The sequence below is a fragment of the Haliotis asinina genome, chromosome 2, assembly GCF_037392515.1.
Source record: "Haliotis asinina isolate JCU_RB_2024 chromosome 2, JCU_Hal_asi_v2, whole genome shotgun sequence".
NCBI classification, from domain to species: domain Eukaryota; kingdom Metazoa; phylum Mollusca; class Gastropoda; order Lepetellida; family Haliotidae; genus Haliotis; species Haliotis asinina.
This window is the reverse complement of record NC_090281.1, coordinates 93,114,562-93,134,134: the sequence shown is the minus strand read 5'-3', so window position 1 is coordinate 93,134,134 and position 19,573 is coordinate 93,114,562. Positions and strand designations below refer to the sequence as shown.

The 19,573-nt window shown below is 38.6% G+C and overlaps 1 protein-coding gene across 10 annotated transcripts in view; it reads right to left on the bottom strand.

The window, feature by feature from the left end:
• Positions 1–19,573, bottom strand: part of LOC137274609 (teneurin-m-like) — a 303,728-nt gene that overhangs the window by 117,490 nt on the left and 166,665 nt on the right. The window contains exon 1 of one of the 10 annotated variants that reach the window (XM_067807894.1): positions 9,540–9,996. The exons of the other annotated variants lie outside the window; for them this stretch is intronic. The gene's annotated coding sequence lies outside the window, so the exon portion shown is untranslated. Of the gene's footprint in view, positions 1–9,539; positions 9,997–19,573 lie in introns of those variants that run through there. 10 annotated transcript variants of the gene reach the window in all.

Genomic DNA, 19,573 nt, shown 5'->3' with positions numbered 1-19,573 from the left:
ACTGCTGTAATTTGGAGCTCTTTGTAAATTAGGGGAAGATTGTAACTGACAGCTATGACAAGCTGCATGTCTTTCAGTCTGGCTAGACAAAGAATAGAAAATATCCAATAACACATCATGACGAAATCAACCTTTCCAGGAATGACTTTTAACCTTCATTAGTATCAGATGTAAAAAGCAACATTCAATTTGAAGAAAAGACTGTCAGTGACAGTCCAAAGAAATCTGAAGCAAAACATTAGGAAAATCTTAACACATCAAAAACAAATATACTACGAACCAACAAAGAATCCTTCAGTAAATACGCCTTCTGGCAAACAGATATCTTTTCCAAATAAGCAACAATCCACTATACAGGATATTCCTGCAATAGCAGTTAAACCACTGATCTATAGTTATCCAAGTTACCATCATCTTCAAGCCAGGCCAGGTTTGTGGCAACAAGGAGGAACTAACAATGAGGAATATCTACTGGAGTCCTCCCCCATCCCTGTCCACACAATGGTCAGCCACAGACGGAACAATGACCACTGTGGACTGCCATACATCTGAGTATCTGTAACAATCGGAGCCCCTATCATTATCACCTGGGCAGGTTCCTGCCATTGCTGTTCAGTCAAACTGCTATAAACACTACTTGTGTAAGACTGCTTATCATTCAAACTGTCACTGATTGCAATTACAGATACAGCGTGACAGGTTAATGGGCAATTTGTTTCAGTCCTTGCTCTGATAAAGAAGACACAGATTCTAATTCATAAAATTTTAGGCAATCACATTTTTCTAAGCAGCACTGGTTTGATACCAAACAGAGCAACCAGTCAATAAACTTAGCAAATTTATTTTATCTCAAATTCCCAAAGGAGGCTTCACTTGATACAGATTAACTAAATTTACATTATATGTCTACCAATCACACATTTATGGTGATATCTATTTATGATTTCTAAATATGCCTCTGTCCTTGTATATTCTACACTGATACAGCAAAAGATGGATCCAGTCCAGTCATTTTCCTTCCTACCATTTCTCAATCAAGACAATACCCCACTCTAGCCAGTCATTAAGCCACCTAACAGTTCCCAACAAGACAATACAATACCTTATTATATATCTGGCCAGTCATTAAGTTACCTAACAGTTCCCAACAAGACAATACAATACCTTATTATATATCTGGCTAGTCATTAAGTTACCTAACAGTTCCCAACAAGACAATACAATACCTTATTATATATCTGGCCAGTCATTTAGCCACCTAACAGTTCCCAACAAGACAATACAATACCTTATTATATATCTGGCCAGTCATTTAGCCACCTAACAGTTCCCAACAAGACAATACAATACCTTATTATATATCTGGCCAGTCATTTAGCCACCTAACAGTTCCCAACAAGACAATACAATACCTTATTATATATCTGGCCAGTCATTAAGCCACCTTCCTGATCTTTGGATGTTATTCCACTCAAATATAAGAATGAACAAACAAGAAGTAGTGTAAAACACAATTCATTCTTTAATATATTTAAACAGATTTTCTTAGCAACTGTATTAATAAACTTGGTTGTCATTTCAGTCAAATATAAGAAAGCAAGAATTGCGTAAAATGCTTTTCAATCTTTAACCATCATAGTATATATAGTACATGTGTAATTAAAACATCTCATTAATGCAAAACAACACATTTAGAATGACACCTCATTATCCACATAAAAAAATGAGTTATCTACATTACTCAAGTTTTAGTCTTACACAATTCATGGGCTATTTCATAATATTGTTACAGCAGAACAGTTTATTTCAGATTAACAGCCTCCACATTGTGAAGATCCATGACAGTTGGATTCTTTACTGCGTTTTGCATATCCTATCATATCAATGTATATATGAATAAATCATGGCACATGACATTGTTATGAAGCAATCCGATAATGAGGGTGTCTGCACTTACTGCAACCGTCCTACCTCTCTGATGAAGGTTTTGAATTTCACATGAAATCTAGAGCTGATAGCCCAGTACCATTTGTTTATTGCCCGTTAAGCACTGATCAAGAAGACTGCTGGCCATTACAGTCACTGACCCTGCAAGCCATGATCGGTCAGCTACCAATTAATGAAGCTGAGCTGGTGTAATGTAATTCTGACGACCTCAATACTATGTATTGGGTAGATCTACTGTGATGCTGGTCACCAGACAACTAATGTTGCTTGCTAACTCAATTATTGTGCAATTGCCAGCATGCTGTGCAGGGAGTGTTTTCTACCATTATAATAAAGTCACACTTTGACATTTAGCCCCATGCTTGCTTTTAGAATCCTAATTCTTTTCATGATGTCAGATTACAAAATGTCAAGAACTACGGAGACCTTCTATTTCACGAATTTATCTTGAGAAAGCATCTAATTTTCTGGATAATACTTCCAGATAAAAGATGCAGTTTGGAAATGCCATTTACCCCAAAAGTAATGGCTGCAGATTTATCAGTGAGTGAATGAGTGAGTGAGTGAGTGAGTGAGTGAGTGAAGGAAGAGAGCCCCAACTGATATAGGTCTCCTTTGTTTACTGTGTACAAATACAATCAGAAGAAAACTTGGGTTTTAACCACACAATCACAAATGTCAGCTTTCCCAATAGAGGCAATAATACAAATTGTAGCTATTCAACTGAGCCACCATGCATTCCAGCAGGGACACATTCTAGGCAAGTACCTGTGCATCTACGCATCTCTGCATCTGGGAGATGTAACTGTTCTTGGGGTAAACTAAAGTGATATATAATACCCACAACTTTGACAAAAACAAAACGCAGATGCATCTAAGGTTGTAAAATACCATAAGTGACAAGAAGTCAAAGAATTGAGTGGACGAAACATTCGGAAATGACATGCGTAAATAAATACATGTAGTTACTTAACATTTTCTCTTCGCTATGACCAGAACTTTGACAACTTGTTTCGAAATTCATTAATCATTAAATAAATCGCCTATGAAAGTTGCACATGAACCTCACACCAGCATATTAAATTTCAGTCCAGCAACCATTAACTACAAATGGTTGGAAAATCATCCCATTCGGGTTTAAAAAAACATATCTGGTTTTAAATGCTCACAAAAACTCAATCTAAACTTGTATGTCATTTTAAATCAGCGGCCATCTTACAGTTTCATCAAGCATTATGCATCCTGATGACGGCAATAGTCTATTCAAAGATAGCTCTTACCATGCTCCAGCCACTCAAGAGCTTTTGAAGTCAGCGAATCCAACCGAAGATCAGAGCCCCACAACTAACAGTATTGATTCGTGGGGCTTGTTACAGCAAAGAAAAGATCTATGCGTTAATAGGTGTTAAGTGTCCTGCTTTCCAGAACTGTACATGATTATGAATGTCCTGAAGTTGTATATTGGGATGTTACGACCACAATGACAATATCAGCTACATTTTTCAATTGAAAATGAAATTGTACCTCATTGCTTTCTCTGATTACTGGCAGTTGAAAAGTATAATTTCCTTCTTATTTATTCATGAAGCATTGGCTCTTTTATTTATAGTTCGGAATGAAGAAATGATGGACATCAAAAGCAATGTCTTCTTCTTAGAGCTGACAGTTGTGTGGTGTCAAGTGACAATTTCCTTTACATCATACCTGCACAACCCTGCTTTCAAAGCTGTTGGAAAGTTTCTCAATATATGAATAATGGAAGCTATGATAATATAGTGGGGAGGGTTTGTCTCTGTAGACGTCACCACATGTCACTGATCAAAGACAGATGCATTTTGAAATAAAAAAAATATTTTGGCAATAAAATGAAATTTAAGACTAGCAACCGAATAAGAAAATCAATTTAATAATTTCCTATTAAAAAGCCAAACAACTTCAATCTTGCCTTATAAAAAATTCAAACAATGTTAAATGCCACCACAATTTAATATCTGAGGACTAGATTCACTTTCCTGTGAAATTCAATTTCAATTAAAAAATTCAAAACCCATTAGCACCAGAATCTCCAAATAGTATCCATCAAGACGATATCTCACTACATCCCTGTCCAACATTGGTGTGTATTTCACACCTGTTTCACCTGAGGTGTCAATCGTCCATTTGTGAAGTGACACCTGCTCATTACAGGTGAACCTCAGGTAATCAAACACTCCCAGTTGATCACCAACCTGAGGAAAGGTAGCTAGCTGAAGGCAGATGAAATCTTATTTGGATTCAAATTGAATTAATTCATAACCATAATGAATCATGCAGTGGGTTACTTCAGGTTTCTTATTAACCTCTTCAAATACATTAGAACCAGTTTCAAAACAAATCAATATATATTAAAACAAATTAAACACAAACTTGACACTGATTCTATTCAATGTCATCCCACAGATGCCGCCTGTACCTTGCTATCTTGCTGACATGATAGCACTGTTTGATTGGCGGTACATGGTTTAAACCCCATCACTCGATTCCAGACATTTTTTCACTGGTATAATAACTTGAACTTCTCAGTGGGAGAACTATGACGTTTAGAGAGTAATCCACACTATCACAAGCTACTTTTCATGGTCATTTACAGACACAGAATATGGTATCAGAGGAATGCCCCATTCTGCTGAATCTCATTGACTATCATTACTAGAAAGTAACAATAAGAATGACCCTTGATATTCTTTACACCAGAAGTCGTCACTTAGATAACATGCCACAGTTAAGCATGAATGCGTCACTCAGACACATTTTAATGACCCTGAACCCACCAGTCCTTGTTGTACCCATTAATGCCAAGCGTCAGGCAGGGATCAACACTTACAATATTTTGACATCTGATGTGGTGGGGGTTTGAACCCCTACCCTTCCACTTTCTGTGTAGATGCTCTAACCAATACACCACGGCATGAGGTGGTCTGAATATCTGAGACCATTAACAAAAACAAAACAAAACATGAACTCTTGAAAATGTTTTTCACCTAAACCCAGCAGACTGACTTATTTCTAGACTGTGTTCAAAGCTGCCATTTCTGCTGCTAAGTTAATTAGCAGGCATAATCAAAACAGACTTACAAAGTAATTAGCCAACATATGACATTAATGAGAGGTGATATGAATGTTTTGCCACACTTTCTCAAATACCAGCAGAACATTACATATTGAAGAGAGCAAATACAGTGTAATAGGGTGCCCAATCTGACCATGTCTGGATGTTGAAGAATTCTGACTTAGGCATAGTGTCCTGTAATTGAGGTTATTATAATGGACAAAGTGATAAATCCACTACATACATTTAATCTAGCAGTCAAGAGAGTATATCACCCGTGTTTTCTCCTTATAGGAGACTCTACATACTTGGCATGTGGTACCTCACCAGCTCCTACAGCAGGTATACCCATCAACTTCCCTACACTGTCCCTCTTGTATATTGACCTGAAATATTCTGTCTAAAAACCTCATTTCCTTCACCACCACCTGTACTGCTGAGTTAATTACACCTTCCTCCCACACACCACCTGTCCTGAACAGTCCTGACATTCTTCATATCTATCAGACTCACATCCAACCGTCCTGTGTGGGGATTTCCTGTCCTCTTGGTCCACCATGTAGAACTATCTGATCCCAGGCAAGTCTGGCACACTTCTCAATAGCTTACGCTTTAAACTGCAACTTTTCTTTATTCACAGACTTGTCCAGTAGACACTGGCCTCAGCCGATGGACCCCTCCAAATCCACTGTTACACTGAGTCTATGGTTCTCGTACACCAAGCAAATTACCCCCTTCTCTGTTACACAAACCATGAGGTCCTCTTCCTTAACCCTGCTTACAACACAAGTCAAACACAACTCAAGGTTTTTGTCACCTTAATGCTTACCTTAGTCTAATCCTCTTCCAGCCATGCACAGTGATAAAAGTCTATCGTCACTCATCCTGTCAATGACAACATAGTGACCCCTTCCTACCATATGGTACTTCCACCCTAATGACCCTCCAATACAAGACAGTTGTTGGTAATTAATTCCATGCATCACACACACCACCTCTTTGCATCCTAATCCATATCATCTTTGCCTCCTTGCCACCCACCAGCACAAACCATTTGCCAGAAGACATATCTTGACCAACATTTTGAGACAAAACCCTCACAAAACTGGACAGTGAGCATCTCCTAGAGCAAATTGCCCCGATCTCCCACCAGGGGCATCAAAATCAAAATGCCTGCTTACAGGCTCAAAATCATCACCTTGAGATCCTGCTATTGGCCCCCTATAAACCATCTCAGACCTGCATCTAGTCTGTCGCACAATCCCTGAACCACATTGTTCTCCTTTCAGTCCAGCCCTCACTGTAACCTTAAAGCTCTAAATGTCCCTCAACCAGACTCTCTCAAACCTACATTTAATAGTCATTGTCTGTTGATGGTCCTGTCATTATCTCACTGATCAATGTCCACTAATTCTGCTTTTGTCAGATCTACATCTAACACCAGTAATTGTCTGTTGATAGTTCCATCACTAACTCTATGACCAGTGTCACCTGAACCCTGCTTTACTGACCTATCTCCAGCAGTGTCCCGTCACCCTGCTTCACTGAGATCTACCCACCTCAAACACACCCTCAGCCCATCTGTGACACTGGCCCACCACACTACTTGTCACCTCAATACCCTTGTAATCCCTTCCCCTCACCAGGACTATCTACACAATGTTGACAGTCACAGAACCTCCTTGTTGACTCAATTCATTATATAACAGATGTTTCAGAGACTGGGTCCACACATACGTCAAACTTACTGGCGCTGTATTTACCTCCATGACTGATTCCAGCACAAATCTTTTCAGCACACAATGTCCACACAGGCTAATGCACCTGTCGATGTTCATATTCAGCCGTAGCAGCTATTCTCTGAGGGAACATCACTCCTCACACGTATTAACCATGAGACGTGAATAAACGGCTATCAGACACATCACCAAATAATCTTCAGACAGAGATACAAGTCCCTCTTGTGTACCCCAGACGAACACGTCTAGATGGACAGACAATTACCATATATATCTTTATATGCTTTATTTGGTGCCACAATGGTTTCTGGGTCGGTGATGTGTGGCCATTGAATAAAAGGATGGCCTAAGGGTATAGACATTTGACATCAAGTATTAACTCCTTACACCAAAGCTCTTACAACTTATCGTCCTCCCTGGATACAGTTTCTGTGAAAGGAATATTTGTTCACCTGATCAGGGCAAAACTATTTACATTAACACACTTCCTGAATTTTTTCTAATTAATACTATGCTAAATGGATTCCAAATCTAGACAGTCTAAAATATATAATTTTGAAACTTAAACCTCACATGTGTATGAAAACAAAAAACTAAGGAAGGTTTATTTTTAATTTGGTTCATGAAATGTTAACACAAACACCTTGCAGCTCATAAACTTACATCCGGATCCTATCACTTGATGCAGGTTATGTGAAACAGACAAATTTACGAGAGATAAGATAGGGAGCAGCTTATCCCCACCGAGTCCATGTGTTCCGCGATACAGCCACTACACACATCCTGTATCTAACATCTCTGGTGTAACTGCAGCACCAGCCATGTACAAGGATCCATCATGATCAAGTCATTAGCAGTTGAAAAGGATATCTACTGTTATTTTTAATTCCTGTGATAGCGTGGTCCACTTTGGTAGAGCAGTAAACTCTGCTGCATCATGCAGCACCAATAAGACCGAGGCAAATGTCACACGAGAATGAACCCCACACCATGCAGCTCTCCCAACACTCTCGTCCCTGTAGTAACCTAACTTGTAACTGATACTGCTGGATTTGGATATACTCTTAAACTCGAAAACATTTCTTTAAAATAAGTAGGACATATTTTTTGTTACTAGAACCTTTCCTCCTTTATTGTAAAAAGAAAACTATGCATGCTTCAGTTTGATTCACTTTGGCTCAAAAATGTGTTAGGAAAATACAAATAAATTCTGATCTGTATGCAAATACAGGCTACTATCTGTATAGGTACTGGTTCTATGTCCTATCATCAGTGCTGCGTGTGCATCCGACACTTGTCACATGCACTAGCATCAGCACCAAAAGCCCTCTAATCAGCTGTTGTACACAACACCTTTAACTCATACCATAAAACTCAACAACTGTACTGATGTCCTCGAGACTAATTACAACTGATGTTCTTCCAAGATCAAACCAAACCAAAATTCCTTTCAATTAGGCTACCAGACCCAGAAGAAACCAATGATTATTCATGGTGGTATTCCATAACCAACAAAATCCATCTCAGTGTGAGCTTAATGAATCACCGGTACCAAAACCTAAACACAAACAGCTGTAAATCTACCTGTCTCTGAAGGATATGACTAAACAGGTCTGTATTGGACTAGCCATGCTATTAGGCATTGAATCCATGTGTGAAAGGGAAGCCCTCCCAACACAGTGTTCCTGTGGGGCGACACAGCGACCTGGAGTGGAGATGGCTTGAGCTGCGTCAGCTGTACATTACCACCTTATGCCTAATGCACATGGCTATGAGCAGGGTATGTGGTTAGCATTGATACCATTTGCATGCTGAATTTGAGGATGGTAAACAAACCATAGGAAGTACATACCGCTGTACATTTTGGCAAAGACCCTAACCAATCATGTGATAAGCACTACGTATTTCGAGGCTAGGCACAGCATTGACTCAACAGAAGGAAGTCAAGACTGAGAATGACTGCTACTAACAAAAAAAATATATATATATAAAATAAAAAAATAAAAAATATAAAAATCCTACAAAAAATATTTATGACAAAATGAGAAGTTGTGTGCTCCAAGTGAGAGAGTATAGTTTTATGCTGCACTCAGCAATATTACAGCTATACATATGGTGGCGGTTTGTACAGCTGTTTGTCTGGACAAGACAATTCAGTGATCAACAGCATGAGCATCAATCTCAATCAGTCTGACCACCTGATCCCCTTCGTCGCCTCTTACAACAAACACAATCGTCTTTCGTGGCAAGCATGGCTTGCTGAAAACCTATTCTGCCCCGGGTCTAGTGTGGTCGAAGTGGTGGTAGTGGTAGTGGTAGTGGTAGTGGTAGTGGTAGTGGTAGTGGGAGTGGTAGTGGTAGTAGCAGCAGCAGCAGTACTAGTAAATAACATCAAAATAATAATAACAATAGTATCAGCTTTAGTAGTAGTAGTAATATTAAAATATCCAAACTTTTTTTTCTGGAAAAAATTAACTTAGTAATTTACATTCTATTTATATGTATGTATATATACACATACCATTTTGAAACATATTTTGAGTTCAACTTAGGACACGGACTTATCTTTAAGGTTACCTCATCAGTCCTAAATGGTAGATCAAAACCAGTTAGTTGATTTGAGGTTGCATATCTATTTTGGGAGCTAAGTAGAGACCTGTGTTCATCTAGTGTGAGATCTAGTGATGGTACAGAGACTACCACGACTAGCAGGGAGGGACCTGGCATGTTGCCTTGAAACTCCACTGACCTAAGTGTTCACATACCTACAGCATGGCCAATAATCACCACTAATCCTACAGTCAGGGACAGAGGTCCATCCAGGTACAGAAACCGATTCCACACAGGAGAATAATAGGAATCCCATGAAAAGTACCTCTACTGTTACATTAGCAGACCCATCACCTGGTGTTGGTGATTCCAGTATACACAACCTGCATCAGCTCGACCAATTCTCCATCAAAACACAAGCAGTTGCAGTCATACCATGAACATCCATCAGCTGCTATACAAGTATGTCTCCTTGTAGGGAATATTCCAAAGTCTGGCACAGTTATTGTTTATCCACAAACGCTGCATTTTCCACAAGCATCCATTGCAGACAGAAGAGCAACAGCCTCCGCTACCATGCTTCTTCTCCCATTGATTAGATCCTCCTCGCTAGAGAACACGAATGGAGAACGAGAGACTGAGCGAGCGAGAGGCTTCCACCTCCTTACTCCACGACTGACTGCTGGCTTATTGATGATTTCCCAACCCAACACACCAGCCGGCCGAGGCCCACTGATCAGAGGAGCCAACGAGAGAGAGCATGCAGCAGACTTCCAGGCACTTCATAAAACCATCCATGACAGACCCTCTCACTGATGTAAGGCACAGTGTACAGGTCCCACAGGGGCAAGAGGTCAAGGTTCATTGCAACCCATGGGTCACTGGACTGTGTGGCGTTTGTGGGGTCTTGCTCCCAGGACCCTTGAAGCCACTTGCAATAATGTACATCATATAGGCCGCAGACATTCCTCTATAATACCGAAATGTCATGGAACGGACAGGTGGACTGGGAAAAGGTTAGAAATGACATAGGGAATTTGAGACTGCTGAAAAACAATACTGAACTCATACAGAAGTGAGATTACCTTGCTTTGTGACATGCATTTTTTAAACAAAATGATCAATAGTCTCTCACTCCATCTTAGCAATCCTAGCAAATATCGACTGAATTTGTATAATATAAAAAGAAATTAAATAAAAGCTCCTTATGACACAATTTCAATTTCACTATAGGAAAAGAGGCAAATTGTTTTCACAACCTATTCTATAGGGTAATTTTTTCGATCACTCCAAACCTGTCCAATTTTCAAATGCCTGACCCTCATACTACCAAACCCTCTTCTTCTTCAGTGGCCTGTTCTGATTCACAACCTACACACTAGACTAGTTCTTAGACCCTGAATATTTTGATTGTATAACAAATATACTCTATATTCAAAAGGAGCCCGCGGGAGACCAGAGAATCAGAAGAACCTGTGGAAATCTAGACAAACTTCATTTAGGGCTTTAGCACTGCAGATAAGTCAGGCAGTAGAGAAAATAATATGTGGTTCAATGGACTGCAAGACTACCTACCTACAGACAACTCTTGTCAACATTGACATCATTGTATATTGAAGACAGTTTCTATGCTAATCATGTCTTTTTTTCATTCAAGGTGAGTAAGCAATGACTGTGGAGAAACATGTCCCCTCCCCGGCCAAGTCAGAATCCCTGGTATCACCTCTATGTCCATTAAACATGCATTTTCAATATCAACATCAACTCAGCCTTGCACATCTCTTCCCAATTTCCATACGGTTGAAAATCACACAACCATCAACCTGGGTTTATAGGCATTTAACATTCACCAAGACATTGATTATATACTAAAAATTCCATTCAAATCACATACGCTTGTATTAATTACCTCAGGAACCAATGAGAATGGATCATGTTTACATGTGTAACATACGCCTTCAACTAGCGGCTTTGATAGCATTAGATATACAATACTATATAGCCTGTTGTTGACACTGATATTTCAGACAATGTATCTCTTCATTTGTCCATGCTGCAGTATTCTGTCCAGTTTCCAGCATCTACTACCTTCTGTAAATAGTTCTACTTGATACTTGTCAGTTTATTCATTTCTCAACACTTACATAGACTGTATCCATCCATCTGTCTGGTGACTGATGTCATGAGTAACTTTCCCTGATGCTGGGTTAGGAAGACACACAGCATCGCATCATACAGTCTGACAATCCCAAACACTTAACCACCCATAACAGCCAGCACAAGCTACTAGGGTCTTACTCTAAGCCAGAAAGGGGGTGAGGTAGCCTGGTGGTTTAAGATCCCGATCCAATTCCCCACATGGGTACAATGTGAAAAGCCTACTTCTGGTGTCACCAGCCGTGATATGGCTGGAACACTGCTAAAAGCAGCATTAAGCTATACTCGCTCACTGCAAGCCAGAACTGACACAGACAACCTGTATGAGTTATTCGAGGATCTTTTCTGATCAAGAATATTATTATTCCCACATATGAGTACTTACAAACAATGACCTATCGGCCCCTAAAAGCATTCTCCTAGTGTCCATCTACCCAATGGACACCTTCCCCATTCGCTTCAAGTGTTCATCTATCCAACAAACACCTTGCCTGATACATCCAGACAAGTCACATACCTGTAAAGCCAAAACAAATCAACAAAGTTGTGTTCATGTATTGCAGGCCACTAATTAACATAATGAAAATTAATCACACTGTCGGAACACTAAGTGTAAGTAAACATTAGAACTAACACAGGGCAGTCTCTGTGAGCATCGATGGTGATGGCAGCAGCAATGTTCCAGCCTCTCTCAGCTCACCCGCAGGGCTAAGTCCAAGCTGCTCTCTACTGACCAGGCCAAAATCAACATTACAATTTTGATTAGTTGTGACCTGTGGCTCCCTCTGGTGGTAGGGAGTGGAATTAAAGCCTTCACCTGCCCCCACTCCCAGTTTCCTGGCAGCAGGCTGGAGCAAGAGTCTAGTGATTCCAACACTGGTTCCATAGCACCATTTCGTATTGATTGTACAATCCGACCAGGAAAATGTTTGTATAAAGTTTACTGCAGGATCTGTGGGCATCAAGATTGGCTGTTTTTAAGGACATCTGACACTGACGTTCTCATCAAAATTTAACACGTTTGGAAAATGAGTCAAAAATTGTGAAATTTGAAATTTGAAATTTGAAAAATGCATTTCTTGGTGCTAAAGTTTTTCATTTTTAGCAGTGAAAGTTTACAGCTTTAATAGGGATTCTGAGCAATCTTCATGCTGACTGACTTTGAAAAGTGTCATCAACGTTTCAGATAATAGTTTATTTCCTAACTGGGGAGATAATTTCCATTATAATTTTTTTTAATTCTAAAAAAGCATTAAAAATATTGTGATAAAAAATACAAATTAGAATCAATTTCATACCAACTTTAAAACCCCAGAGCACATCGTTCAGCAGATGAGAAATTTTAACATTATCAGACGATCAAATTTAAAAGTGAAAATTATTAATATTTGAATTATGATTATTAGGGAGTGGGAAAACTCTTAAATTTTAATGTTTTTGTTTTTTTTAAAAATTAACAAAGATCATCTTTCAAACAAAGTTTTGTGGCAGGCAAAACTGACTTCAGCATTGTTCTGCCTTCAGTATCAGCTTTGAAGATAACAGTTTTAAAAATGGCGAGGTTTTAAAATGGCAAAACTATCTTTGTTGTAAAACAAATGAAAATGATATCCATACATTTTCGAGCATTCAACACATGCACAGCATTATTGATTTATGCTATAATACAAAAGTTCTTTTTTGGTTTCACATATTTATGAGGCATAAAGACTGGGACAGGTTTTCAGGGAGCAATAGAATTGTTATCTGCTGTCAGTTTCATATACAACATTGAATATTCAGAATTTTCATCTTGAAAATGAAAATATGGACAAAACCAAAAGTCTTGGTTCTTTATGTGTCAAACCACAGTGGTTTGTATATGTGGGAGAAATGTCTTCAGTGAGAGCTAATGTGAATCAGTGTGGGTGAGACCAACTAGCCTTGTCTGCTGGGGGTGTGACCATCTAGCCATGCCTGTAAGCAGGGTGTGACCATCTAGCCATGCCTGTATGCAGGGTGTGACCATCTAGCCATGTCTGTAAGCAGGGTGTGACCATCTAGCCATGCCTGTATGCAGGGTGTGACCATCTAGCCATGCCTGTATGCAGGGTGTGGCCATCTAGCCATGCCTGTAAGCAGGGTGTGGCCATCTAGCCATGCCTGTATGCAGGGTGTGACCATCTAGCCATGTCTGTACTCAGGGTGTGACATCAAGCCTTGCTTGTGATCATCATTGCCCATCCATCTATCCTTTATGAACAGCCATCATGACCCCAATATCCACCCTAGTTGCCCAAGACACAACAAGTTATATGGCCCAGAAGAAACTGTTTTACAACAAAATACCCAGCAGTCCACAAAGATGGCTGTCATAAGAGCTGGCAGCTGTGGAAAACTAGCCACTGGAAGAACCATGGTCTGGTTGATTATTAGTTTCATGTAAGAATTCATCAACAATCTGGTTGAGCAGCCTAAGATGGTCATATGCACAACAGGCAAATAGTGAACTCACTGGGGTAATGACTAAAGTTTCACTGTAAGAGCAACATAATGTACGCCAAACACTGATGTGGCCTATCAGACATAAAAAAAGACAATGGATCATATCTTTTCTGAATTCCTGTCACACACAGAAAAAGACAGCCTCTTATGCTCAAACTGTTCATTTTAAACAGCACATGTCCCTGCGGCAATATCTCTCGGAATGACGAGGCAACAACTATGATATAAATAACCCATCATTATCCCCACGTCATGTGATCAATATCAAAATCGGCAACTACTGACGGCATGAAATAACAGCATAGCTCTCCTAGAACCAATCATAAAAACTGTCATCAAAAAACTAGTTTCAATATCTAGATCATATCATAGCAATGGCAGATCAATGCACCTATAGGCTTAGACCGGGAATAAAGTTTGGGAAGGAATTTTAACGAGTCTGAATCAGAACGCACACATCCATTTACATACAGTTATTCCATCAGTTATACACTGAGAAAACAACAAGACCGACAAATTCTGTGAGTTCAACAAGATATCTTGGATGTGAAAGCTGATAAGGAAATATCGGATTAGAGATTCTGAGGAATTAATTCTCTTGTGACCCATTTTCATTCTGAATTATTATGGTGTTAGAGATTGAGACACACATACAGCAACATGGTGTTGTTACAAGCCTAGGGACCAACACATTGGTGGATGGCAGATCAGCCTGACAGAATGACCCATAGAAGTGGTGAGGGAGTTTCAGAGATAGAGGTTTGTGTCTCTGAGCAAGTTTATGAGTAGTTGAGTAGTGAGTGAGTGATTTTCACAGGGAGTGGGTGAGGGAGTGTGAAGCTTTTTAGGTAGCTTTCACTGAGTGACTGACTGAGTCATTGAAAGAGTGAGCGAGCAAAGGGGAAACACAAAATTATATCAGTGTTATAAAGGAGCTTAGTTTTGAGGAGGCACCAAGTCCTCCATATCCGACATGTTGGCCTGACCACAAAGGACAATGGTGCTGAGTACAATGCCTGTCACACGAAGGACCAGCTCACTCTCATCATGGTGTCCTGTCTGGCCAAATCAGAGACACAAATCACAGGGAATAATCCACACCATGACAGTTAAATAACACACAATCTGCCAGTCGCACAGCCTCACTACTCCACACGTAGCTATCTGGCCAGCTTTTGGATTCAAACCCACAGCCTGCAGACCCCACTGACAATGGGACTTACAGTGAGTTCCTACACCACTAAGCCACCCAAGCCTTCCATGAAGATAATGTGTGTCTTGATCCACAAAGCATTATTTGTGGCATTACGAGCTATGATAAGTGGTAAAACACATAATCATATGTCTGTCAGGAAACATTTGTGTCATCGTTGTTCCAGTAATGATACATTGATATGATTATGGATGATAAGTGTAATCAAGCACCATCACAAAGTAGGAATTCAAGCCCATGGATTGTACTTGATGAAATTATCACTGACACTTGTTTATGATACAGAGATTGTATCAGCATAAACTGAAACACATTATTTATAATAATGCATTGCATGGCAAAATACAATTGCCAGAATTGTCTTGATATGATCAATATGAATTTTATCTGTCTGGAAGGATTTATGATTCAGAATCAATATGACCTAAACAATGTTATCTGAAAGTACACAACTGATATCAAATAAATTCAAATCATTAAACAATCATTGCTTGAATGTGTTAGTGACAATTTGAAAGAATTAGTGCATGAATGTGAAGGTAAATGTTTTATGGAAAAGCATATACAGACATGACCATCCATGTGTACAGGTTGTACTCGTTCAGGAATCAAACTTGGACCACAAAGCAAACACACTTACCACTGGGCTAATGTTAACCTTTCACAATTCAATGCTTTTATCCAACTTTATATCACATATTTGTGTTCAATCTAAATTCTAGAAAATGTCAATTAAGTTCTCGTAGTGAACTGTTCACACCATCAATAGCCTATAAGGAGATATCACGTCAGAAGATTCATTTACGGTTAAGTTCCAATACTGTCTCTAACAGCCATGTAGCATTTTTACCATATTCCACAGAGAATGCCAATTGTTTCTACAACCAAAGAGTATTAAAGAATTATCACTATTCATCCACTCCCCCAACACCAACCAAAGTAAAATCATAAACCTGTAAAATTGACAGTGAACAAATCAGATTCAAGCAGAACAATCATGTCACTAATTTTCAAACTGAAATCAAACAAGGATGCAGTCCCAAAGAAGATACTGTATCACACTGATGTTTATTGCAATACTGTATACTGTCAATATGAATCATGATGCATACATACAATGACCTGTATCATGTGTAAACAGGTAATATTTTGTTGCATCCACACATGGATTCACACATCAAATGTGACTACCTAATTACTGAAAACTCAGAATTCTCCTGAACAATACTTACTGTACGTCTACACTTTTCAAGATAAATTCCTGAAAATATTGAATCACTATTTCCTGGATGTTATATCCAGTATTCAGTTTTACTTCTGAAGACCAGGCCAGTTCTACACGAGTATGTCATGTCATCACATTTCATCAAATGCTTGCTATTAATCAAAGAAGGACTGGAACAGTACTGGAGCCCATGTGCGTTGAAAAATGGCCACAGAGATTTTCAATTTGAAAATTCAAATGCAAATTTTCAAAATACCGCCTCTTTCTGTTCTGTGCAAATGTAATGTTTAAATTTATGGTAATTCAACAATATCCATTATTGATGCATAGCACTTTGGTTCCAGAAGACAAGAATAAGTGTTTCACGTGTGACCATTCCTTTTGTCTCCCTGGACAACAAAATATGGTTAAACTTAGCTAACACTTTAAAGGGCGGAGACTGACATTTAAGAATTTACAAATCTTGTGAGCAAAATAGTTCTTTTGTCTAACTTGATATATTGCAGTTTCTTATACATTTAAATTGATTTACTTAGTAACACACCTAGATAGAACTCCAAATAACAAAAAGAATTTCAGCCTGCCACTTGATAGGTTATTACTTCACACCTGTGTTCTGGAGAATGGTGGCAGTTCAACCTGACATTGAAAAATAAAATGAAATACAAACTGAAATAGTTCTTTTGTGTTCTTGCCAAAGATATATATATATCTTTCATCAGTGAAACAATTTGGGCTAGAGAAAAAAAGACAGCATGATCATTATCACACATATTTCTAATTTACTGAACTTAAAAAAGGATTGTTGGAAAAGCAACTCCAAAACCTGCATGTGCACCTTCTTCAGCTTTTGGTGAGATCTAATAAAACACAAAAACGTGTATTCATTTTATATTTTCATCTACATTTACCTCTTAACACCATGTAACTCATTTCATGTATTTTACTTCGTCAGTTCTTGTTTATTGGTAGTTTACTGTTACGTCTGTCTATTACAGCACCATAATCCTGTTATTGAAGTCCTCATGTACATAACGTATGTGAATGGGGGACGTTTCTTTTAAACAGTAGATTGACATATCAAACACACAACATTTTATTTCTGCTTATCAGATTTCTTAAGGTACATAATTAAAGCATCTGAGAGTCAAACATTTCACAACAATAATATTTTGCTAAATGAAAGGTATTAACAATTTGAGTGAGAAAGTGCATTAAAATTTAAACTGTTTGATCTGTCAGATGGTTTCAATTCTCCACAGCTCTACACAGTGAAATATATATACCTTTATTTCTCTTTGGCATTTACAAAACAGATCCAAACATCCACCCTGTACAACTGGCATGGAAAACAACAACTCTGAATATCCCATGACAAATGCCAAATCTAACCTATTCTGTCAACTGTATGGGATCATTTTTCCTATATAACAAGACCCCTATGTTTTACTCATAAGATATCATTTCCAGTCAACTCAAGATCATAAAGCAAAAAAACTCATATTCCTAAAGAATCAATTCTTTTTCAAAACAATTGTAATTCTAGGTATTACTATTATTTTTCTCCTATAATCAGGTGATCTGCACGTTCTTCACTTCTTCTTTGATGTCTCTTTGATATCTATATAAACAAAGACCATGCTGTTTCCAATCTTTTTATGTCAGACTGGCATGTAATGTCCATTCCATGCAATGAAACATCAACACAGCAGCGACCTTGCACATCAAGGACACCTACCGAGATTTGGCAGCCATGTTGAATTGGTCCCACCATGGGTATTTATCACCCACTTTTTTTTATCTAACCAGACACCAAGCAGAGCTTTACTCTGTAATTAAACGAACTGATCCGCTTGAGACTAAAACCCATTATTGCATCACACCAGTTCATAAAGTTCCACACAACCTACCCACAATAAACCTTCTCACACTTGATCTACAATTATTACGTAACATAATGCATATTTACAAGAGAAGCAATGCTGGATTCCCACTACAAAAATGTAGTTAAACTATCCCCATACAGTGTACTGGCTCTTTTTCTCCATCCACATATTGATTTTCATGTATTGTATATCCCTTGGTATAAAATATACAACCTGAGAAATATGATCTTGTCCTCGTGCAATATGCGATTCCGGCATCGCTACGCGTGTTGAAATAATGCACAAATCCATCCATTTCTGCATTAGGCATGACCAGCAGTCCGAGTCTGCCAAACTTTCTCCAACATCAATCAAGTAAATGCATTTATCAAGTAAGTGCTTTAGCATATCAGCTGTAATAGCACATGGAGATGGTTAGTTCCTGGGTGGACATTGTGATATGGACAGTGATTAATTCTCTAATTGCGGGTTCTGGATTCCGAACGATTAAATGATGGCCATGATACGGAGATAGGGATCCCATCTCACTTATTGTACAGCAACTGGCACTGATTGAATGGCTAGATATATACACCGATAATGAAATATACTTTCAAAGAGAAGTAACCAACTGGATTGTCTAGAGGAAATTGACTTGAAAGCTATGGATGTCCTTTATATCAGTCTAAATATTGATACAATGTGACAAAGAGCATAAAGACATGATTTGTTCAGGTTTATTGAACGGCCTCTGGGATCATATATTGTATCACATATCAGCTGCTGTTGCTGTAACTACAGTTACCATGACAACAGCTTACAAAGAAAATATATTTTGCTTCACCCCAATTTGATTATTTATTTGCTTCTACTCAATTCTATCAAAGACTTTTTTCTATTTTTGATATGAACATGTATATCAATATTAATAGCCATTTAATGACAGTCTGTAAATGATAAAATCCTGACAATTTAACCCAGGATTAATACCATGAGCAACAACTGGCACTTTAGAGTACCACACACACCATCACTTCCTAAGTTACAAGCTGGATTTTCTAAGAACATAATAGCAAATAGCCCCAAATAAATACCAGCTCCTAGAAAAGCATCATTCATAATCAATCTATCACAATGATGGCACGGATATACGTTTTGACAAATCAAGCCTCAGTTTTTTGTTTTCCATGCAGTAGAAGCTTACCTGGCATCATCTTGTTAGACAAGGCAACAGATGATGACATAACACACTTTCAGCTTCGTTTGATCCTTGCGAACCTCAAAGTAAACAGGTAGAAATAGATC